Here is a 24,477-nt window from a genome sequence, read left to right as displayed (position 1 = left end):
TTGGTGTATGTGTATCAGAAGATGAAATTAACATGTTTCCAAAGTCATAAACATTATCTTTTTAACAGTAAGAGTAGTTGGATACCTTTGGAATTGTGTCTTTCATAACAAACAACTTCATTCATAATAATGAGAGTGAAAAATGTAGTTATTAGAACATACCCATTATTGGCAAGTAAATTTAAACAGTTCAGAGGGTTAATTTCTAAATTTAAGACTAAAAACCATCATTTGACAACTTGAATTATGCCCTTTCTCAAAGTGGGTCCTATAATATAGCTTCATTTTTAGAAAGAGTGGAGAATTTCAGTGCTGAGAAATTCTGGCCAACTCCTTTTGGATCCATATCTCTGTTTTTCACATGGAAAACATGTTTGCACAATAGAAAAAGTGGCCATTAGCTTAGACAGCATTTAGTTTGAATCTTGACCTTGACCCTGACCAGTTAAGTGGCCTGGATAAGTCTCTTCTCCTTTGTAAACTTACTTAAGCTTGACTTTATTCAGTTGCAGAAAGAATACAGTACTGTTCCTGGCTGTGTTCTTGTGATCATTAAATGTATAGTTTGTGAAAATCGTCCAGTTGGGAGAGCAGACTCAATGACTAACTGCACAAGGTGCTCTGCTTCATTCTCTGTGCACACTCCTGCAGTTCTTTGACTCAGCACACTGATGCTGGTGTGCTAGTCCAAGGATGCATCCTTAAGATGCCACACAGGCCTTCAGCCAGCTCAAGTTGTGTCCCCCTTGATGACTACACAACAGTGTTGCCTGCTTCGAAGCTCCTAATCGGTTTTTCACCCCTGCTTTCTTTGCCTCACTATGTTGCCTCACCCTCTCACATTGTCAGCGATGGTGTTTTCTTCCCTGTGCTGAAGAATAGGTAGTCTAAGTGGGGATGGGAAACTGTGAGTAAAGTAACATCCCTTTCTCTTTTTGTACTAATTCAATGCCCACAGGTATTACAAGGAAAATGAAATATGGAAACTAGAAGTAATTCTGTAAAATTTATAGACTGGAGGAGGATGGAACATAGAAGCAGAAAACTGGTGGAAGACCATGTTCTCTGTTGGTGCATCACGCTTCTTATTACAAATCTGGCCTGCCTTCCTTGCCTAAGAGTCCAGACCTAGAGGAAAGATCATTCCTGTGAGTCAATCCTCATCATTCACGGAATCTGTATTTGTGAATTTGCCTGCTCACTGAAACTTGTTTTTAACTCCAAAATCATTACTCCTAGGGCTTTTGCAGTCATTCACAGACATGTAAGGAACATGAAGAATTTGAATCCCCTTGATATACCAGATCCCAGTTGAGGTAAAACAAGACATTTCACTGTTCTTGTTTCCTCCCAACAGTAGGTACCAGAGGATAGAGACAGTAGGGCATGGGGCCATGGAGAGCAGGGGATTCTGGCTTTGGGGCCAGTAGTGAGGCAGCTTCAGACAAGTCACTTGACATTTATGAGCCTTGTTTTTCTCTTTTGTAAAATAATGAAAATAGAATCCACCAAACCAAGTTTTTAGTATTTAATATTATGATCTATACATGTATATAAACTTATAAATGCTATTGTGTATGCATATAGACACACACTCATGCTTAGGAGTTCAGTATCCACTAACTCAGTGTTTCAGTGTTTGCAGAAACTTTATAAAACACCATGAGTAACAAGAATTAACTGTTATGTGGTGTATGGGCGAATAAATGATTTTATAATACATATACATAAATAAGTACATATGAAATATATTATATATATATGGAAGAGTAGACAGGGAATGATAACTAGACACCTTTGCTTCACTTCTATTTCTTTTTTTTAAGATTTATTTATTTTATTTGAAAGGCATAGTTACAGAGAGGCAGAGAGAGAGAGAAGACTTCCATCTGCTGGTTTACTCCCCAAATAGCCACAACAGCTGGAACTGCACTGATCTGAAGCCAGGCACCAGGAACTTTCTCTGGGTCCCCAATGAGGATGCAGGGGCCCAAGGACTTGTGCCATCTTCTACTGCTTTCCCAGGCCATAGCAGAAAACTGGATTGGAAGTGGAGCATCTGGAACTTGAACCGGCACCCATATGGGATGCTGGCACTACAGGTGGAGGCTTTACCTGCTACACTACAGCATTGGCCCCACTTCTGTTTCTATTAGCAGAGTCTGTTGATGTGCGAACTGAGAGAAGTCACTTGACCTTGGTGCTCCATGGTTCAATATTATGTACCGTTGGGGTCATGGTGTCTGCCTTCCCCTCAACAGCTTACTGCATGCATGCTTATTGTTGTGAAGATAAGATGAGTTTAACAGACTCTGAAGTACTTCACAACTTTTAAAGCACTCTTCTAATGGAAGGCATTATTATCTGGCTCCTATCCAGGCAGCAGGAGAAATCAGGAGGCTGGGATGGGCATTCTATGGGGATTCAAGTCTATAATGAACTATTTGAATGTGGTATTCATTTATTCACTGATCTATTTATTTAATATTTCAACAAACTTGCATTAAAAACTGATTGTGCCTAGCCATATACAAGGTACCCAGAATACAAATGGTTAAGCAAGATCTTTTCCTCAAGAGGTTTACTGGGGAAGGAGACAAACACAGTATCTAGGTTTTAGCATACGGGCTGTCCCAGGCTTCCATTCTTCCACAAGAACCAAATTTTCATATGGTCCTGAGTCTCTGACTGTGAGACCTCTCTTCTACTCATGTCTGTTGTATATTTGCACATTTGTGTGAGTGGATATGAGTGTGACCAGAGGTAGGAATGGGGATACAACACACTGATACTTTCACTACATGAAGTCTTCTGCATGCTCTTCTGTCATTCATACTCATTCCCGTAGACTGGGAATGCTGTGATCCTTTCCTTGGGACCTTAGTCATTTTCCCTGTGGCCTAGAGCTGCAAGTGTATGGAAATTCACACATGTCCAGATGACAACTTTTTATTAATTTGTTTTTTAAGGAATACAAATTTCATATGTACAACTTTAGGAACATAGTTATTCTTCCCACCATAACTGCCCTCCCATCCATACTCCCATTCACCTCCTCCTGCCTCTCCCCTTCCTAGTTCCATTTTCTATTAAGATTCATTTTCAATTAACTTTGTACACAGAAGACCAACTCTTTACTAAGTAAGGATTTCAACAATTTGCACACACACACACACACAAACTGAGAACAAGTATCACAGTTAACACTCATAATACAACTTATTGAGGACAGAGGTCCTACATGGAGAGTTAGTGTACAGTGACTCCTGTTGTTAAATTAATAATTAACACTCTTATGTATGATGTCAGTGACCACCAGAGGCTCTTGACATGAGCTGCCAAGGCTATGGAATCCTTTTGAATCCACAAACTCCATCAGTATTTGGACAAGGCCATAAGCAAAGTGGAAGTGCTCTCCTCCCTTTAGAGAAAAGTACATCTTCTTTGATGGCCACTTCTTTCTGTTGGGATCTCACTCATAAAGATCCTTCATGTAGAATTTTTTTTTTTTTTACTGCCTTATGTTGGCTTTCTATACTGAAATGCTTTCATGGACTTTTCAGTCAGAGCAGGAAGCCTTAAAGGCTGATTCTGAGATCAGGGTGTTATTTAAAGCAATTGTCATTCTATGAGTCTGCTGTGAAGACTGCTTCCCACGTTGGAACATTCTCTCTTTTTTAATTCTATCTACTATAACTACCACACACTTGATCCTATTTATATGATCATTTTAATACTTAATCTTAATCTTATCTATATGTTCACTTTAACACTTAGTATGATCACTTTAACACTTAAGATGATATTTTTATCATCCAGCTTAATGGGACAGTTCTTGGGAGTTAAATATATCAGCTGAACAAACACACTTGAGGTGTCCTCTGTCTTTCCATGTCTAAAGTTTAGCAATCCCAGCATAAACAAAAACTATCATATAATTCCCTCCTGTCATTATTTATCTACCAGTTTCAATTCTCAGGTGAAAGCAATTTTTATACAATGTATATGCCTATGAACCAAAAATGTTTTAAGGAGTTATAATTTCAAATGCTTTTTCAAACTACATTGATGGTGTAGGTAAAATATGGAGTAAAACTGCAGACTTCTTGGGAAATCACTTTTGCCACAAGATTTGAGTGGTCATAGAATTTGTGTTAAAAGAGATACAAGAAAACTTAGTAATAAAATGGGCCAAATTCTCTTCATAGATACAGTCTAGAGTCATTAAATTAATTAATGTTTTGGTTGAGTGAAAATATGATGCAATTTAGCTAAACTACAATGTTCCTCAGATACATTCCCCCATATTCCTTTTTTATTTCTCCTTCATCAATTTGAGGCTATTTTATCATTCATTTTTCTTTCATGCACCTGTTTGTTGCTCAGAGTGGATTGGAAGCCTACCATGTACATGGTATTGTCATCAGTAAAATTCCTTTTCTGGAATCTGTTTAGCTGGGACAAATGAAATAGATACCCTGATGTATAGTATTTTCTGATAATTTTTATTATTATATGTCTGCTAAATTCTGGTAAACTCCCTTACTTTTATTGAAGGCATCAGATATTTTTCTCTTTGTCTATAAAAGGTAAAATCATCTTAGCCAAAGTAGGATTTGGCTTTCTGTTCTTACATCTGTTAAGTTTATGATACTGTTCCTGGCTTCTGGCAGGATAGTGAGAAGGTTAAGATCACGACCTCTCAAATCAGATTACCTGGAGCCAAATTCTGACTTTGCCAACTTGGTTTTATTATCTGTAAAGTGAGAATGATGCTATCTTTATCAGTTTCATAGGATCTTCTAGGTATTAAATGAAAAGTCCTAAAAATCACATATAGTATGTCATACAGGCCATATTAATTGGATGATGTCAATTGTTATTGTTGATTTTATACAATGGGAGCAATTTCTTGGAGTTCTGTATTGATTTGTTAGCACAATGGATATTGTCTGCCAAAAACCTTGTATTTCTATGAATAAGACAAGGGTACTTCAAACAGTTCAGGGAAAACGGAATTAAAAGATAAATTCATCTTGGTGCAAAAATACTAAAATCCATGCATAGTTTTTATATAGTGCACATTTTTCACAGACTTTTTGAAGACCTCCTATATGTTGAATTTCAAAAAAATTTTTTGCACCAAAATAAACTTTTTAAATTGCAGTTTCTACAAACTTTTGGAATAGCCTCTTAGTTGTTTGTCTAACATAGAGCCCATGAGCTAATTATTCCTCAATCCCTAAATGCCAGGACAGGGCCATAGGATTGATGAGTTATATCTTGTACCATTAAGGGCTGGGAGGTTTACCTAGTATATCTTCTTTAGGGACAAATTCTTTAAGCTACCAAAACTAGGAGTGGTGAAGTGGAAACAAAAAATAAATTTATGGAAATTTCATTCATATTCCTGTTTAATGGAATGCACTGGTGATTTTTTGCAAACAGATTTCCATCAGACTCACCTGGGACATTTTTAATACTGCAGATTTCTGAGCTCCAATTAGGACTTAATAAATTAGAATTTCCTGTGAAAAATATAACTGCAACCCTTCAGTAATTTAGCTATCCTGATACCGGCATTTCAAGTACTGGCATACACTGTATTTGGTGCTTGGCATATAAATGCTCTTATTGGGTAAATATTCTGGACCAGTAGAAGAGATCATTTCTCTCTAAATTGGTCTTTGTTGAAAGCATCCAAAGGCCCATGTTCTCTGGCTCCTGGATTGGTGACATTAGGAGACAAAGAGGAAAGAGATACATTGAATGATTGTTTAGTTTTTGGGGTGATCTTTTATTTCTGTGAATCTCAGAATTTCATCTTAGAGTTTATAAGAGGTCTCACATCTCACCCTATAACAACAGTTCCTGATTTTGTGTGTAAAGTCTCCAGCAAAATTTAGCTCATGGTTTTTACACTGTTTTGACAAAGACCTCAGGGTAGCTGGAAAAACAAAAATAAGAATCTGAAGCACCAAAACAAATCACCTTCACATCAAGAAAGTAATTTGCTTGAATTTTTCAGACATTATGGTTTGTGAATGAGAAAGTAGCCCTTTTTTACCTGACTACTAAAAAGCTCAGAACCAAGTTAATGGTTCACTCTTCACAGGATAGTATAAAATATTCTGCCAGGCATGTAATGCATTTATCTCACTTGTGGATACTATGTAATTTTTCCTAATCTTATTATTCTTTGCCATGATTTCTTCACTTATCTATTTTGAAATCATAGTCTACTACATATAGAACAAAGCATATATAATCATTTCTGGAGCAAGTTGAGTTGTAAGTATATAGATAAATATATTCCAGGTATGTTGCACTAAAGGGTTCACAGTTTGGTAACCAGAGTCACAGAAACACATAAAACAAACTGCAGTGCTGTTTTGTATCAAAGTGATGTGGACACAGGATCACAAAGGCTGTAACAGAGGACACTTCACTGATTTGTTCAGTAGCACTTTTTCTGTGCCTGATAGAAGCCAACAATTCTTTTAGGTGCTAAAGATACAAACTCTCTTAGCTTAGAAGAGCTCAAGTGTATGAAGAAGCCCAACATGTAACCCAATAACTATACTGTCGTGTGATTCCTTCTAAAAAAACCTGAATAAATGTAAAATGCTGTGAAAACACAGATGAGGCGATTCCTTATATCCGGGGATGGAAATCACAAGAAGGGAGAGTCACAGAGAAGCAATAACATTTCAGCTTGATCTTTTGCATATCTAATGACTTCCTATAAGATATTTTCCACCTGTTTTGAATTAACAAAAATGATTATGTCTTAGAATTTATAAAGGTCATCTCTACTAGAATGGAAAAAGTAGCTCACTCTTGTGAAATATATCAGGCTGATTTTGGATAACTACCAGAATGAATTAATGATGAAGTTCATAAAAAGTTTTTGAAACTGAGATGGGGACCAAATTATAAGAGATTTGAATGGAAATTACATGTAACTCATTATGCCTAATGTAATTAATATAAAGTCATAATTATAGCCTCCTACTGTGCTACTTGCCTCTTAGTTTGTGCTTGACCGACTCAGGGCTGACTGTAGGGAAAATCACTGACAAATGAGATAAACAGAAACTGTGCTAAGGCTTTGTGGCAGCAGTGCCTTGTGTTCTGCTAACCTGCTTCATCTTTCTTCTGGATTTATGACTATATTTCCCATGACCCTTACTGATATCTACCACCTTCAGAACTGGCCTATAAAAATCTCCTATGCTTGATCTTTTACTGTCTTGCTTTCCTTTCTGTGGGAACTTGGGGGGTCGCATGTTGAAGACAATAGTGTCAGGAGATGGAAGGGAAGGATTGAGTCCCTTGAGTATACTCAGAGGCGAGATCCCAAGGAAAACTGTTTATCTAGAAACATCTGCTCTGGGTTTTGTATGAATAAGCTATTATCTTATATTGTGCTAAGCCACTGAAATTTGAGGTTGCTTGTTGTAGCAGTTATTCTATCCTAGTACACACTCAATGAAATGATGTAAACACTTCAGTTTTTATAGCAACATTCTTTAGTTTCTCTTTATCCATCTTCATGTTCGTATAACACACAGTAGGTAATTTAATAAATGGCTACAGAATCTGTCAATATATTGTCTTCAGACAATTGAGAAAGATTGGTACTGCCATTTCAATCTAACAAATATACATAAAATTGGTCATGAAAGTAAGAAAAAGATCATTGGCTTCTCACAGGAGCTATGGGCCTGTTTGGGTTACAGAATGCACTCCTTCAGGTAACACACTTATGTAACATCTTCAGAATGTATTCCTAGCCAGATCCAGGACATACACATAGCACAAGGGAAGTATTCCCTGATGTCATGATGTGAACATGTTAGGTCAAGGGCCTCCCGGTAGGTAAGGAATGAATCATGTCACTTGGTCTTACTCCTCAGAGACACAGATTTGTGTTACAGATCAGTATGGTTTTAAATAGCTGTGTCCCTTGGTGAGTTGTGAAGTCTTTCTATGACATTCTAATGAACCTGAACAATTTATTCAATCCAGAATATTTCACAAGCACCCTCTACCTGTCAAGTAGGCACTGCTCTAGTTGCTGGGACTAACAAAGTGGACAAAATAGATTTGGACTCTGTCATCAAGAATCTTATCATCTCACAGGGGAATGCAGTGATGGGTATTATCAAGGAAGCAAGCTAGGTTATGCTGTATTTACTTTTAGTATTTCCTTTCCTTTCTGAATAAAAATGTGTGGCTATACTTCTTCTGTTTTTAAAAGCCAATGCAGTACCCAAAATAACTTCTATATGTGCAGAATTGAAATAAATAATAAAGTTCCCTAAATTTGTTTTATTTCCTCCATGTTCAAAATGAGGATAGTATGGATAGGGAATTGAGAGCAAGGTTTGTCTTAAACATGGTGATTTATTTTAAGGCTCTGATAGGGCCATGCATATGCATTACAATGTGAATAGGTAGCCATATAGTTGTATGTAAGGAGCCATATATATGAAAATTTCCTTTTTTAGCCCCAATCACTAGATTGCTTGGTGTCTAAGACCTTTTTAATTCTTTAGTTAATTCCTTAATAAGGTGTTGAAAATAGTGAATTATTGAACCTACAACTATTGAACCTGTTTTTTTGCATTCATAGTCCCATGCCACCAATACATTATTCATATTGCCATGAAATTAATTGCTTTAAGCTCAACTCATTTTACCCACTTACCCTGTTGAAAACATTGTCAGGGGTTACCACTGCTTAATGAATCATATCTAACTTCATAATAACATTGCAATGCTGTTCATTGTCTGCCCCCACACAGATTTCTAATCCCATCAATAGCATCCTTCCCCTCACACCCAACTATATGCTCAGCCTTGAATGTTCTCTCAATTCCTCATCACCCTCGTGCCTTTCCCTGTCACTTCTTCTTGGTATCCTGAAGCCATCCCACAAGACTTCTCACTCAGTGTGGTTTCTGAACACCAAATTGTCCTGAAAAAAATGCCCCATTTTCAGGATTGGCACTGAAGGGCAGGGTAGCCAGCTCAGCACTGTAGATTGGTCCCTAGAGAACTTGCTGCCACGGTGCTGCCAAAGGGCCTGTAGGTCTTAAGGCAACAAACGACGTGACAACCTACTCAATCCTACCTGTGCGAGCTTCCTCTGGAGGGTCTCTGATCCGTTCCTCACAATCCACACCTTCTGATCGGCCTTATTTAGAAGAATGGTTATGGGGTGGGGGGTCAAGACATGGAGATTGGGTCAAAAAGTCTAAGGATTCAGAATATGGATGTTTTACTTCTTCCTCAAGTTAATGTTAGTCAGCTGCCTCAGCATGATCCACATACGTATAGAATGCAGAAGTCCGGGACCACAGAAGACCAACAAAAGCAAAATTTCCAGAGGTGGCAGAAGACCTCAGACATTTGCACCCTAAGCAATTGTTCTTTGTAAATAATTCGGGTTTGAGAACCACTGCTCCACAAATGGGCAGGCGGTCTGTGAGAGAATTCTGATGTCCATTCTGCCATCACTTAATGCCACCATTTAATGCCACCATTAAAATCAGTGTTACTTTGTTTTCATTTCTTTGTCTAGTTCATTTTAGTGTTTGGCTTTTCTAGTGCCATGTTAACAGTCAAAAAACGGAGTCCAAAGAATGGTGGAGTGAGGGCAAATCGTGGAGATAACACTTGTGAGCACAGCAATTGACAATCACAAGGAACAAAGCAAAATGTTATGGGGGGGGGGAGTGAGCATTTATACTAATATCCTAAATATCCATTCATTGTTTTCTTGAACATTAGCAATTGGGCAGGCTAACCTAAAGTGTCCTGGGGCCTCTTACTTCTTGTCCTCCACCCTTATCATTAATAGTGTTTCCCCAATATTTATCTGCATCTCTAAATCTTGGTGGCATTGCTGTAAGCAATGGTGAAGCATTGGAATACTAAGGGACATCTGATTATATTTGTTGTTATTTTCTAAGTTTCCATTTTTTAATATACATGATGTATAATGGAGCATATGTACTTATAAATGAAAATAAGTACATTCAAGCTGAATGCTACTTTTCTTTAACTAATTGTATGCAACTTAAAAAACTTTTCTGTACACTATCGTGACTGTGTAGCAACTTGATCCCTTAAGCTTTAACCAATGACTGGCTCCTCTCTCCTGACAGTGAAAGCCTGGGAATTCTGTGCTTTGGACTCTCCCAGGGCTTTAATGAATTTCCTTTTGATGCTCATCCAATGGAACCCGCATTGCTATTTGACATTTTCAATTTCTCATTTCAGTATGTGACCTTGTAGGGTGTTGTTTTGAAGTAACCAAATCTTGATCTCAATCTAGTGAGTTTAACCCTTGAAGGTTTCTTTACCCAGGCCATGACTGATTAAATGCTTTGGTTATACATATAATTTTCCAGAAAACTAAAGCACCTATGGCTTAACTCAAATTATTTCATATGTTTTTATGAATTTGAAGAACAAAATGTTTATGTTCTTGGATTTTTAAAGCTGTATCAATTACATATATCGGCACATCCAGTAATCATTAAATATCAAATCCTTGTGCAGTATGTATGTATATGTATAACCTGGAGTCAAGTAATTTCTTTTTAAGTTGGATTCTTTTCGATATAAGAATGAAAGAATGACTTTTTTAAAAATAATAGATCTAAATTTATACCACTTGGCTACTATTTCCAGGACAGCCTTGTCACCAACATAAATCATTTCATTTTAGCAGCTACAGTAAATAATTGGGCCCCTGAGACACTGTTTTCCATCTTCTCTGCAGAGAGCGCCCTACAACCTCTGGGTTCTCCCCTGGGTGTGCAGGGTGATGGTGCTGTTGCCTCTGGCCTTTTCATTTATTATTTATTTCATTTATTGCAGGACTCAGAACAAATTGGAATTGGCAAAAACTGGAGTGAGAGAGGCTGTGGAATGATAATATCCAAGGTTCTTAGGATTACCAGAAACTGTGGGGAGAGCAGAAAGAGGACAACCAGATGAACTATTTCAAATTAGGGACTTTTTCGGGAATACTTATAACTTGTGAATATTCAGGTCTCAATAGAAAAAGGCTGGTCTAGCAAAGACTTGTTTTGTTTGCTTTTGTTAGGTCAAAATGCAGTGCAGCCTCAGTTGCTAGAAGGCCAGGGGAGGGCTAGGCATGGAACTCAAACAGGAAGTTGACACACACTTGCAGTATTGCCTTCTAGGGGTGGGGGATGGGCAGCAAAAGCTGCTCCTCTCTAATCTCGGTTTCTCTGGTAGTAAAAATCCGTGGACTGATTGCTTTTCCCAGTCCCTACAGATTCATAGGGTCAGCTCACTCTTAGGTAGTAATAAAGCTGTCTCTTTGGTTTCTAGTTGATGAAATACTTTCTAGATTTTGTACAAAGATTAATTTGCTACAATAGGAATTGATTACAGTTCAGTCCCTTTTTTCCAAACAGCTTTCATCTTGGACTAATTCTAAAAATATTGAGCTTTTAAGTGATATGATTCAATGGATATGAAATAAGGCATATTACCCACAGTTTAAATATGTAAAGTGTCTCTCTAGCTCAGCAGCCAAATAGTCAGTGGTTTGTAAACAGTGTCTCTCTTGTCTGCCTTATATAGATACAGATAAATAAATATGTAAATGTATAAATGCACACATATGCATACATGTATGTATAGTGTTTGCTAAGATTTTAGAATTTGAATGGATCCCAGTAGCCCAATGATGTATGATGTTGGCCATAATAATAGGTATAGGTAATTATTATTCTCTGTATTCTTCAAATGAAGAAACTCAAGTATAAAAGGGTGAAATAGCTTAGAGAATCAGTGAGCTGAGATTCAAACCTAGACCTTTCTAAGTCCAGTAACTGTTCCCAACCACTATGCTTACCTCTAAAGTTGTAGTTGAACGCATGCCAGCCACTTGAAAGCATTAGTTATCTATTGTGGTATAACAAATCATCCACAGACTTAGTGAGAACAAAGGAACAATGCATTTTCTTGCACAGTTTCTGTGGGTTGGGAATTCAGGGGTATTTGACCAGCCAGGCGCTTCTGACTTGAGGCCTCTCCTGAAGCTGCAGCCAGACGTCAGCTGAAGCTGTAATCATACGAAGGCTTGACTGGTGCTGGAAAATTCCTTTCCCAGAGGGCTCACTCACATGGCTGGCAAGTGGGTGCTGCCTGGGGGCTTCTGCTGCAGTCCCTGGGGATCTCTTCGTAGGACTGTTGAGGTACCTACAGCTTTCCCCGTAATGCATGACCTTAAAAATCAAGGTTGAACTAGTAATACGTTTTAGGAGCTAGCTTCAGAAATAACGTTCCACTATTCTACCACATCCTATATGTCACAAAGCTAACACTGATTCAATATGTGTCTACCAGGAGGCATGGCTCATCAGGACACATCTTGGAGGCTGGCTACCATAGCCAACCACCACTTAATCTTTTTTCGTAGCTCTCTCCCAACCCTTACTCTGATCTTCTGCTTTTAGTCTATATTGGCTCATCATGGACCCTGAGTAAATATTAACCTAATCACTGAACTCAGTAAACATTTGTTTCAAGAGAGTCAAGAAATCCTTCCAGTGTTTGAGCTGTTGTGAGATGAATGACACAATACAGGCCTTCAACAATGATTCACTTTTTTCCTGATACTTTTAACATTTCAGAAGCCACTGGCCTACCTTGCCTACAAGCCTGCAATCCAGTGACAGTGTACAGAACCTCATAAGTGAGGCTGCATTGTCTGGATCCATTGAGATAACCTAAGAATATATTTGGTGGGGAGGTGCTTTTCATACCTGCCAGTATCTTTCTCCTGATGTCCTGCTTGGGACATTTATATTGTAACCACTAGTCCTAGAGATAGCCATGAAACAAGTCTCTTAGAGACTCCATTTCAGAGCAAACCACAAGTCAATTTTGTAATGTATAAAAAGCTATGAATATCTCCATGCATTAATAATGTTGGTTGGTGGATATACAAAAATACAGCATATTGAGAAATGTTTCTTTGGGAAGAAGGCCATTTTCTTTTGTTGCCTTGAATTTCCCAATACTCTTCATTTTATATGTCTCTCCATCCTATATGTTATTTAGTGAAGATAAGCTATTAAGGCATTAGTTACGATGTGAACTGTGCTTTCCATAACGACGCCTGGTATGATTTTTAAAAATGCAGTGTGCTTCCAGTCTCTGCCTCTTTCTTGTTCCAAGGATGTCATTATCAATACTAATATAAATTTTTCATTGCTTGAGCCATTACAATATACAGGGAATGGATTTTTCAATTTTTCAAGTTCCACTGAGTATATTAGCAAAATTATTTGTCTGTCAGCAGGCGTGCGGTGACGCCAGTAGCATCTCTGATTTTTACTGTTCTTAATCTTTTTGTTTTCACAGGTCTTCATTGTAGAAAAGGCCAAAGATTTATTTGTAAGTCGTTTCATTCACTTCTTTCTGATCACTTTCTCTTACATCTCTTATTTTCTCGCATGAATCTTTAAAATGATAAGTACTGAAAATAAGAGGAGATATGTATATATACATACATATTTCCATATGTATCTTTATGTATTTCATTGATAAATTGTGGGCTTTTAAAATATCATGTTTTAGAATGCTTTTTGATAAACATTTTATATTTATTTACTTATTTGAAACACAGAGAGAGAGAGAGAGAGAGAGCGATCTCCTATTTGTTGGTCACTCCCCAAATAGCCAAAATAACTGAGACTGAGCTAGGCCAAAGTCAGGGGGGGAGCCCAATCCAGATCTCCAACATTGGCAGCAGACACTCAGTGAATTCAGCCATCACCTGTTGCCTCTTAGGGTGCAAATTAGTAGGAAGTAGACTTGAGAGTGGAGAGGATATGAACTCAGGCTCTGCCTTTTGGGATGCAGGCATCCTAGGTGGCCTCTTAACCATTGTGCCAAATGTCCATCTTTTATTTTATCATTTGATTTAAAAAAAAAGAGATTTATTTTATTTATTTGAAAGAGTTATAGAGAGATGTAGAGGAGAGGGAGAGTCTTCCATCCATTGGTTCACTCCCTTAAATGGCTGTAAGGGCTGGAGCTGAGCCTATTTGAAGCCGGGAGCCAGGAACTTCTTCTGGTCTCCTCCGTGGGTGCAGGGGCCCAAGGATTTGAATCATCCTCTGCTGCTTTTCAAGGCATATTAGCAGGGAGCTGGATTGGAAGTGGAGCAGCCAGGACTCAAACAGGTACCCATATGTAATGCTGGTGCTACAGGCCAGGACTTTAACCCATTGCACCACAGCACTGATCCCAGTTGCTTTATTTATTAGTTAATTTTATTACCCCTATGAGTTAGGGCAGATAATTTGTTAATGAAGAGATTCTTGTTTATACAGCTTCAAATAAGACTGTCATCCTACTGTAGAGGGACTAGTGGTATGGAAGTTTACAAAGAAGGATTTGACCTCCAGGGGAGCTTTGGGGAGACTCTCCTGAAGAAGTAATGCCTGAATTGAGATCTAGAGAATATGTAGGGGTGACAGAGGCAGATAAGGGATAGGCAGAGTGACTGGCAGAGTGACAAGCAGGTGAAAAGTCTCCCAGGAGAAGTAAGAAGAGTAAAGCAAAGAACCTGAAGAAGGCTGTTGTCGCTGGAGCAGGAAAAGTAACTAACAACACCTTGTCAATATTTGAAAGTACGTGATCTAGGGACCGGGGCTATGACGCAGCGGGTTAACGCCCTGGCCTGAGGTGCCAGCATCCCATATGGGTGCTGGTTCGAGACCTGGCTGCTTCACTTCCAATCCAGCTCTCTGCTATGGCCTGGGAAAACAGTAGAAGATGGCCCAAGTCCTTGGGCCCCTGTGCCCATGTGGGAGACCCAAAAGAGGCTCCTGGCTCCTGGCTTCGGATCAGTGCAGCTCCAGCCATTGCAGCCAACTGGGGAGTGAACTATCAGATGGAGGACCTCTCTCTCTCTGCCTTTCCTTCTCTTTCTGTGTAACTCTGACTTTCAAATAAATCTTCAAAGAAAGTACATGATCTAAACTCCTCCTGATTTAGGCAAATTACCTCAGGCAAATTCCTAAAGTTCACTATGCCTTGGTTCTCTCATCAACAAAATAGAGATAACCATGATCTTAGCTTTTAGAGACTATGCAGCTCAAATCAGAAAATGCATGTAATCACTGTGCACACAGTGAGCATTGTCCCAATGATGTCATTTCTCCTCGCAACAACCTTAAGATCTAGGTAGAAACTAGGGCAAAGAATGTAAAATAACTAGCCCAAGAACATAGTATGAATCAGTGATAGTGCTGGTTTTTTTTTTTTTTTAAAGATTTATTTATTTATTTATTTGAGAGGTAGAGTTACAGACAGTGAGAGGGAGAGACAGAGAGAAAGGTCTTCTATTCGCTGGTTCACTCCCCAAATGGCTGCAACGGCAGGAGTTACGCCAATCCGAAGCCAGGAGCCAGGAGCCAGGAGCTTCTTCTGGGTCTCCCATGCAAGTTCAGGGGACAAGGACTTGGGCCATCCTCTACTGGTTTCCCAGGCCATAGCAGAGAGCTGGATTGGAAGAGGAGCAGCGGTGTCTCAAACTGGCGCCCATATGGGATGCCAGTACCGCAGGTGGAGGATTAACCTACTGAGCCACAGCGCCGGCCCCAGATTTTTTTTTTAAAGATTTTTTTTTGTTATTTGAAGCAGATACAGATGAGAGGGAGAGACAGAAAGAGGTTTCCCATCACTGGTTTATTCCTCAAATACCTGCAACAGTGGAGCTGGGTCATGCTGAAACATAGAGCCTGGAACTCCATCCAGGTCTCCCATGCGATAGCGGGTACCCAAGCTCTTGGGCCATCTTCCATTGTTTTCTCAGGCACATTAGCAGGGGACTGGGTCAGAAGTAGAGCAGATAGGACCCAGATCAGTGCTCATATGGGATGCCGGTATCACCAGTAGCAGCTTAACCCCCTGCGCCACAATGCCAACCCCAAGTACTAGGATTTGAGATGAGCTATGTCTGCCTACATGGCTCTGGGGGTGTTTGCTAGCATCACCCACTGCAGAGGGGGCGCTTCCAGAGATAAATGAGATAACATATCAATTGCTTCATAAAATAGACTTAAATCCATAAATAAAAGGCTTGTGATTACTTATGTTACTCTCTTAACCACTACTTTCCTTCTATTATTACTCACAACATATCACAACAAAGGAACTGCAAGCTGGCTGAAGGTAGCCCATTTTATTTTTTCCCCTAATTCACTTTCACTTGATCTTAGCCAAGAGGCCGAGAAGTGATCCCCTAATTAATTTTCTATCTATGTAAGTTACAATAAAAACAAATGAGAACAGGAGTAAGCAGGAGATGCCAAGTGTATTGCTGTCTTCATTGGCTCCATGGCCCCATTCCTTTTGCCCAGTGTTGTTTGGGCTTAGTTTTGAAGTGCCAGTGGAGAGTAGAACAGCTTTCTCTCCATGATACCCTTATATTCCAGAAATGCAGTGTTTGGTAAATTGAGAAAATTGCCGTATGAGGTTTACCAAATTTCAAAGAATTAGGGTATAAGCATTTACTATTAAAACTAAAGAATGTATTTAATCTTCCTTTAATAACTGTGCTCTTTCTCATGATTCCTACAACCCTGTTAATCATCATTACCCTGATAAAGTTCAGGAATTCTAGTTTAATAGACGTTTATAGTTGGTCAAATGCCAGGTCATAATCCCTTCCTGGAAGCTGTCATAGATTGAAATTTGAATTTGTTGATTAATTGTGTAAATTTGGAATAATGTAGCTAGGGCTTTGAAATAGTCCCCTTTTAATTTCATAATTAATGTGAAACAATAAAAAGGATTAGATCTTAAGTGGAAAATGGATAATCCCAAGATACTTTTCCAAATGAATCAAACAGAATATTTGGAGAGAAGGGAGGAGTTTCCATTTGTCAAGTTATGAATTGTTTTTATCATTCATACAGATGTCTGACAGTATCAGAATACAAATTTTTAATGATTATAATGTCAGCAAGGTATTGAAAGAAATATTTCTTTGCACAGGCATGAACAAAAGGTGTGTTTCTGAGGGATTTTTGTGGGTATTGTTATATGATTGGTTAGCATTGAAGAAACTAACATTCCTTAATTTGTGTGTTCTTCGATTTCTAATCTCTCATACAAATTCAGGTCAGGGATCCAACCAGCAAAAAAGAATCACATCAATCATTGTAATAAGATATATCCTATTGTCAGTTCAGGGGTTTCAGAAACTTGTCATTGAATAGCTGAGTTAAGAACTAAAGAAGGTACTGGCAGTTTGGCATTCACCTTTCAAAGTTGGAGTCATTCGTGCATCTCATACATTGACTGAAATAACACAGTGAAATGCCTTTCTCCCTTAACAAGCTCCCTCTAGTTATGAAATTCCCTTTGCTATGCTGCAACCCCAATGTAAAAAGGGAGAACGTGTTCAGATATTGAAAAACCGTAGGCCATTACCTACTTTATCACTCATATCAAAGACACTGAAAAGATAGCACATGTACAATTGATGGATTATTCTCATCATGAAAGTCTGATGACCCCACTTGGGTTTTCAAACAAGGCATTTAATAACCACTGCCTTGTTAAAAGGTGGAAAATGATCTGGCTGGTGGCCTGATAGGACGAGGTTTTATTGATTTTACTGAGGCCCTTGACTTGGGAGATCACAGGCTTCTTAAGGGCAAACTTAAAAGGAAGCATTAAGATGGATGAGTAATTACCTGTGTGATGGATGCCATTCAGTAAACATCAGCACCTTGGGTAGCTTCTCCTTTGGGTATCAACTTGTGGGGGAGGGAAGCAACATAGGCGAAGTCTCATTTCAACCACTTTTATTCCTTTTCCATATTTATGAATTAGCTCTGGTCTGTTGGAGTATAGACACAGATGATTTTTAGGAGACAGGCCTTTTTTCCTTAAATGTTGATTTATGATGAGGAATAGAGAGTTACAGGTGCTAGGACATAGAAAATGATGTTTCAGGTGTTACTGAAATAAACAAAAAGAACTTATAAGGACTTTTAGCTCTTCTAGTTCTTTGTCTACCTGTGGTTAAGAATCTCTGAGGCCTGCAGTTCCCATGAGGTCAGACTAAGCTTGAGACAATATCTGGGAAGAGCCCATTGAAAGCATCCTGGGGAAGAGATACTGAGTGGGAATCAGCAGTAGGAAGATGTGGAGACTTGAAAGGGTACTGGAGAACAGTGGCGATGCAGGAGTGCTCTAAGAGGTAGGATACATTTTGTTAAACTCTGGGTGAGCTCCATTCTGCAGAATGGGAGGTGGCTACCTGAGAGGCCATGGACGTGGACTCTCAGGCCTGTCTCCTGCTGCCTTGCCTTCTGAGTCGATGTCACAAACCGTGATTTAACACAGCTATCTGGAGAGTGGGGGAGGGAATGCAGGAAGTTTACTGGCAATCACTGGACCTGGGTGATGCCTGTAATTTCTATAATCTCATAACACTGAACAGAGTAACATTTTTGATGATGAGAAAGGATTAATTATTATATAATCTGTTGGATATAGTCGAAAGGGTGTGTTTTTGAGTCAGATGGATGAAATTATCTGGTTTCCAGTTTGGGCTCCATGTCATATCTGTGAGATCTTGGCAATTTTTTTAGTTTCTCTACCTCATCTTTTTCTCATTTATGTACCAACAATTTATTCATTTATTTATGAAACATCTATTGAGCAAATAAATACTCTGTATGTAGTGCTAGACTCATAATTCTAGAGGATGAAGATCAACCATGATTTAAATAGGCTTGTTATTTTTTAAAGACATTGCAGTTGAATGGGTACAAATATGTAAATAAATAAATGTAGTATTATTAAAGGAGAAATTATTTGCCTGATAGATAGGGCATCCTCTAAGGCCACATGGGAGAGATTATTTTCTGCAGGTATTTCTGTTATAGAGGATACCAAGTCACCTACTCATTCACACAGGCAGGAAATACAAGTTCTTTTGTATTATATAGCAGGACAAACCAGCAACCAGAGAACTCAAGGTGAGTTTGTAGCTCACACAATGAGAGTTTGAGCAGAACCCTTCCTCCTGGCTAACCAGACAAAAGAGTAACATTTTATAAAAACTGTCTTTTAGGCCCAGATGAAGGAAACAAATGTCTTCAACCAACAAAACAGGTGGCTTTGACCTAAAAGAGAATCTAACTGGAGCCAATCATGACCACAGCCAGGATAACCAAGCATGTGTGAATTTCTAATACTCATCAGAGAATAAACATTTCCCTAATTTTAATGGTAAGATTCCTGCCTTAGGAGCTCTATTACTATAACATGTGGTATATGTCTAAGCATGTTTCTACATTGCACCTGTGTAATGCTTGTGCCCACCCTTACATATCCCTTAAGAGTAGATACTCGCCTTGGGTCTGGGAGTCATGACTTTGGAAATGATTCCCCGTGATCTCCTTATTAGCTGCAACTAAGTTACTTTGTGTGACAACTGCTTGTTGAAGTTTTTGATTTCTAGTCACCAAGGAGCAGACCCACACCCTGGGTGGGTAACAACATATTTGAATGCTTTGTAAACCATCATACAAGTATAACTTGATTTACATTAGACAAAGCATACTTTTTAAGAAAAGATTAATTAATTTATTTGAAAGGCAGATTTACAGAGAGAGAATTATAAATACACACATACACAAACACACATAGAGGTCTCTGCACTGGTTCACTTCCCAAATGCCCATAACAGACATTCTGGATGGAGCCAGAAATCCATATGGGTCTCCCATGTGGGTCAAAGGCCTTAACACTTGGTCCATCTTCACTTCTTTCCCAGGCACATTAACAGGGTGTTGGATCAGAAGTATAGAAGCTGGAACTCAAATTGGCACTCATGGGATGCTGGCTTCTCAGGTGGTGCCTTTCCCCCATGTACTGCAACACCAGCCCCATACCAAAGCATCATTAAATCATGTGTGAGCCTTAGAAAGGGAGAGAAAATCTTTTGATATAGTTCCTACTTGAAAATAAAAGAAATTAAAAGGTTAGTTCAAAGAGTGAAATCATGGAAGTCAGGTGCTAAAAATACAAGGTAATTCCACCATTAAGTGAACTAATTTTTGTCTATAGAAAAGAAAAAATGGATACGGAAGCACCTGGGAGAATAGTCTGATAAGTATTGTGATGAATATATTGCAATTATATTCCAGCGATATGATGTTCTATATTAGAGGAATATGTGGAAGATTACATTTCTATGTGAGAAAGTGCTCAATGACTAGAATACATTTTTATTATATAGATTTTCATATATTTGAGTAAATTGGATTTTTCCCAGAGGGGAAAAATAATACATAGGGTGTTTCACTTCATCAGAAGCAATCTATAGTGAAGTATTGTTATAAATAATGAATATATGTGAAGGATATTTGAACTGTTTTTCTCTCCTCTCTTATAGATGTTAGGAAGTATAACACAGGGTAACTTATCTTGGAATAGAAAACTGCTAGGAATTTCTTGACAGCACATAAAAGAGAAGAGGGATATCAAAGACCAATGTATTTTTCTTGATTTCATTATTCCTTTATTTTTGAAGCCCACTGATCATTTCTCATTTGGGGTCTTTGATTCAAGCTCACCAGTAGCCTCTTTAAAAACTGTTCATATCTTCCAGGATAGAGTTGACTGGAAGCTCCACTCATATGACTGTGATTTAGTTAAAGGAAATAATTTTCTATGATGGATTATTTCATGTTATGCTCTGTGGAAATAGTTCATACTGTTGAAAGGCAAATCCTGTATTACACATATGTTCATGAGTATAGTCCATTAGACGGGACATCTGTTTAGAGATGTTTTAGGCTATACTTTTAAGGAACAATACATAACGTTGAGTACATGCAATGTTTTTATGAACATATTTGATTTTATTATTAATTTTATCTGTGTTTTTTAAAACAAATCTGTGAAATATTGGATGGTTAGGGTGATAAAGAGTATGAACAAAGGCATTCAGATAGTTTGGTGTGTGAGACACTCAGATCAGTCTTGTGTTCAATATACAAACCTTACAAAGACTTTATAAAAGACTCACTGTAGTAAATAGGCCAGAGTTCAAGTCCCAGTTCTATCATCTGGATGAACAATGCCTTCATTCTGCATCAGTAGATTAGGGTTAATAATACTTAATCAAAGGATACTAAAAAAAGTCCTTACCCAGTGCTAGTCACATTGTGAGTTTTAACAAACGATGGTTATTATCATTAAATGTAAATTCATGGGTTAGCTTTGAAGGAATCTCATCTCTCACATGGTAGTGAATTGCATAGATTATCTGTAAATGACCTGGTTTATTTTCAGAACCACCCTCACTTGATGATCTCTGTGAGAGTCTTGTTTTTACATCAGCTGTTGGATAGGCTGTGATAATTCACCTCACAGACCTGCAGGAGTTTTCTACACAGTGAGTTGACCAGAGCTGTATTACATTGACCTCTGGCAACTGAAGCATCAATGTTTAAGAATACCAGACTAAAAATAAAGAAAATTTATATAGAAATTTAAGTATAAAACAACCAAATGTTATTATGTGACAATAAAAGAATTACTTTTTCGCACAATCTGTGCTTATTGTAGAAAATTCCAATATCAAGAAAAATAGTGCTTTCTTCCCATTGTTCAGATATAATTTACAACTGTTAACACTTTGCTATATGTTGTATAGTTTTCTATAAACAGTATATTTTTTCTAACAGAAATGGAATTATATTGAACAGATTTCTTTGATGTATGCTTTTTTATTTAATGATATATTGTGACCATATTTTTCAAGCCTTCACAGTAACATATTGTTATGGATGAATAGTTGTTCACCATGCTTCAATCAATACATTACTTTTGGACATTTATGTTGTGTCTAATATTTTATTAACATAAATAATACTATGTTAAACATTCCCTAAGTGATTAATATTTAAGATCCAGAGTCAGTTTTCTCCTCTCAGCTGGTTGCTGGGCATGTTGGCACAAACTGGTGCAGCAGTTCCTGTTGTCCAAAATGGTGCCCACCTTCTATTATCTAGTTATAGCACACCAATGGGTGGTCAGGGAGAGAGAAACGTGCCCCCCTTTTTTCCCTCTGTTTGCAGGTGCACTGTCCCCCACTGGGCTTCAAGCCAGACTCATGCCAGGCTCTTCCCACAGCTTTATCACCAGTGGCTTGGGCTGCTGCAGTCTGGTCTCACCTCACTCGAAAGCTGGTGCTGAGGCTCTCAGCTGTGGGGTCCTGAGTTATGTGCATCCCCACCCTCCACATAGATCCACTGTGTCCCTCTAATTTGTGTGGAGTTGCCTCTGTAGTTTTCTCCCTAGCTCTTTCCTGAGATTGCACTCTCTTCACTTTTTTTTTAATCTTCCCCTAGCCTAGAGCAGTAAGCTCCCTCCTTATTCTGCCATCTTGAAATCTCACATAAAATCTCTCTGTGACCTGTTTTATTCATTACTCTCTCTAGCTTATGGTATACTTATAGGAACAACAACAGCAAACAGTAATAATTTCAAAAGAAAGCTGTTTGAAAAAAGTAGTATACAAGTACTATCATTTTATTTTTCATCTGCAGCTGAAAAATGTTCTCCTTAAGAGTGGTGAATAAGTTTACCAGAGGTTTCAAGAGAACATTTTATGTTTTCTCTTGATTCCAAGACCAACCCTAAGTCAATCATTGACAAAAGGAATCTAATTGACCAATCAAAGCCACTCTTGGAGCTGGGATGGGCTCAGTGTCTCCAAAGGCATATAAATCGTGCAGATGAAAAGTGGAAAACTAAAGAGAATTGAGACACTTGTTAGGAAAGAGGATGAAACTGAAGGAAACAATACTGTATCCTATTTCTGTGGCTTTGCTAAAACCTGCTCTAGGACAACTCCCAGCTTAGATCTCTCATTTCATCCTAGTTGTTCTTGGATGCTCAGGGGGCTGTGGAGGCCTTCAGTGTCTCTATAGCCTCTCAAATGTCATCTACCATCCCTTTCATCTTCTGCTTCAGCTCATTATAGTCATGCCTTCCATCATTACTGACATGCAGACTTCCATTATGCTAGGGACTCACAGCAGAGCACCACTGTTCTGATGTCCTCATGAGAGTTGCTAAAGCCCAAAGACTGATGTCATGATTCTCTACCATAGAAAGGGAACACTGATTCTGAGATTTCCTGGTTTGACAGTGGCTCCAATAATATACTTACACTGCTGTTGAGCTTTCTCAATATTGTTTTTTGCCTGTAAAATTTTTGTCCTATTTCCTACAAATATACTTGGTTATAGTTAATCCTTGCTCTTCCTGAAAGCTTCAATTTAAATTTATCTTTTTCTGGATTGCACTTTCCTCATTTTTTTTTGTTTATGTCCTGGGAAAATAAATCTTCAATAAAACACAGCAAAATTGGCAATTAGATAAGTAGATAAATAAATATTTACAAGAAGTAGTTATTAATTGCTCACAATTTATGAGGCTCTCAAATCCAGATTGGGTATTTTGCTCATGAACTTTGATAGCATTCTTGGGTTGTCATTTCATAGCAAGCTATCACGTTGTAGTGTATGTCTATTTGACCATATCCACACTGGGTTCAGAGCTCCAGGAAGGCTGCCTCATTGTGATTTTGCTTATCATTTTAAATCCCCAACACCTGAATTCCAGACTCATGTATCTATATGCAGGTAGATGTTTACAAAACATCTCAGGTATTATCTATCCCAAACTGAGCTCCTGGGGTTCCTCCTCCACACAAGCTCTTCTCATAGATTACTTCTATGGAAAATGACGGCCTCTTTCTACAGTTTCTCAGGTCAAAACACTTGAGTCATTTTTGACTTTCCCCTTATTTATCCATGCTCCATGCCATCAACACATCTTGGTTTTATGTTCTGCCTTTTATTGTCCCCACCCTGTCAAACAACTCCAAGTTTAAAGAGAGAAAGGAGAGGTACCTAATCCACAAAGCTTTCACTCATGGAGTCTTGCACGTGAAGATCCTGCTGACACTACACTTGAACAATCCTGACAGAGTGCCCCCTAAGCTAAATTTTTATTCTAAGTACCCTATTTAAACCTAGTTCTGGCATGCTGTTTAAACTACCATGGTTTCATCCCTGGATATAGCTGGAACCTCTTAATAAGCCTCTCTGCTTGTCCTCTTGTGGTTGTTCCCAACACAATTACCAATTGATCCTCTTAAGTCATAGCTGGGATCTCATCAATCCTGTTCTCAGACACTCCAGTGGACCCCTTCAAGTAAAAGTAAAAGTAAAAGCTGTCCATGGTCCTGTTGACTGTGATCTATCTGGGCTGCCTTAACCATTTCACTCTGACCTCATCTTCAACCGTACTTCATTTACTCACTCTGCTGCTACTGAACAAGGTCTGCTCTGGACTCAGGGCCTTTGTACCTGCTGT

At 38.5% G+C, this 24,477-nt stretch overlaps 1 long non-coding RNA gene across 1 annotated transcript in view; it reads left to right on the top strand.

Annotated features, from left to right (window-relative positions):
* Positions 1-24,477, top strand: part of LOC127490595 (uncharacterized) — a 242,577-nt gene that overhangs the window by 207,800 nt on the left and 10,300 nt on the right. The window contains exons 2-5 of the long non-coding RNA XR_007918654.2: positions 959-1,148; positions 13,417-13,449; positions 19,154-19,311; positions 21,382-21,484. This is a non-coding gene — a long non-coding RNA (uncharacterized lncRNA). The remainder of the gene's footprint in view (positions 1-958; positions 1,149-13,416; positions 13,450-19,153; positions 19,312-21,381; positions 21,485-24,477) is intronic.

Source organism: Oryctolagus cuniculus, chromosome 6, assembly GCF_964237555.1.
Source record: "Oryctolagus cuniculus chromosome 6, mOryCun1.1, whole genome shotgun sequence".
Taxonomy (NCBI): domain Eukaryota; kingdom Metazoa; phylum Chordata; class Mammalia; order Lagomorpha; family Leporidae; genus Oryctolagus; species Oryctolagus cuniculus.
Note: the sequence above shows the minus strand (reverse complement) of the source record. Positions and strands in the feature narration are given on the sequence as shown.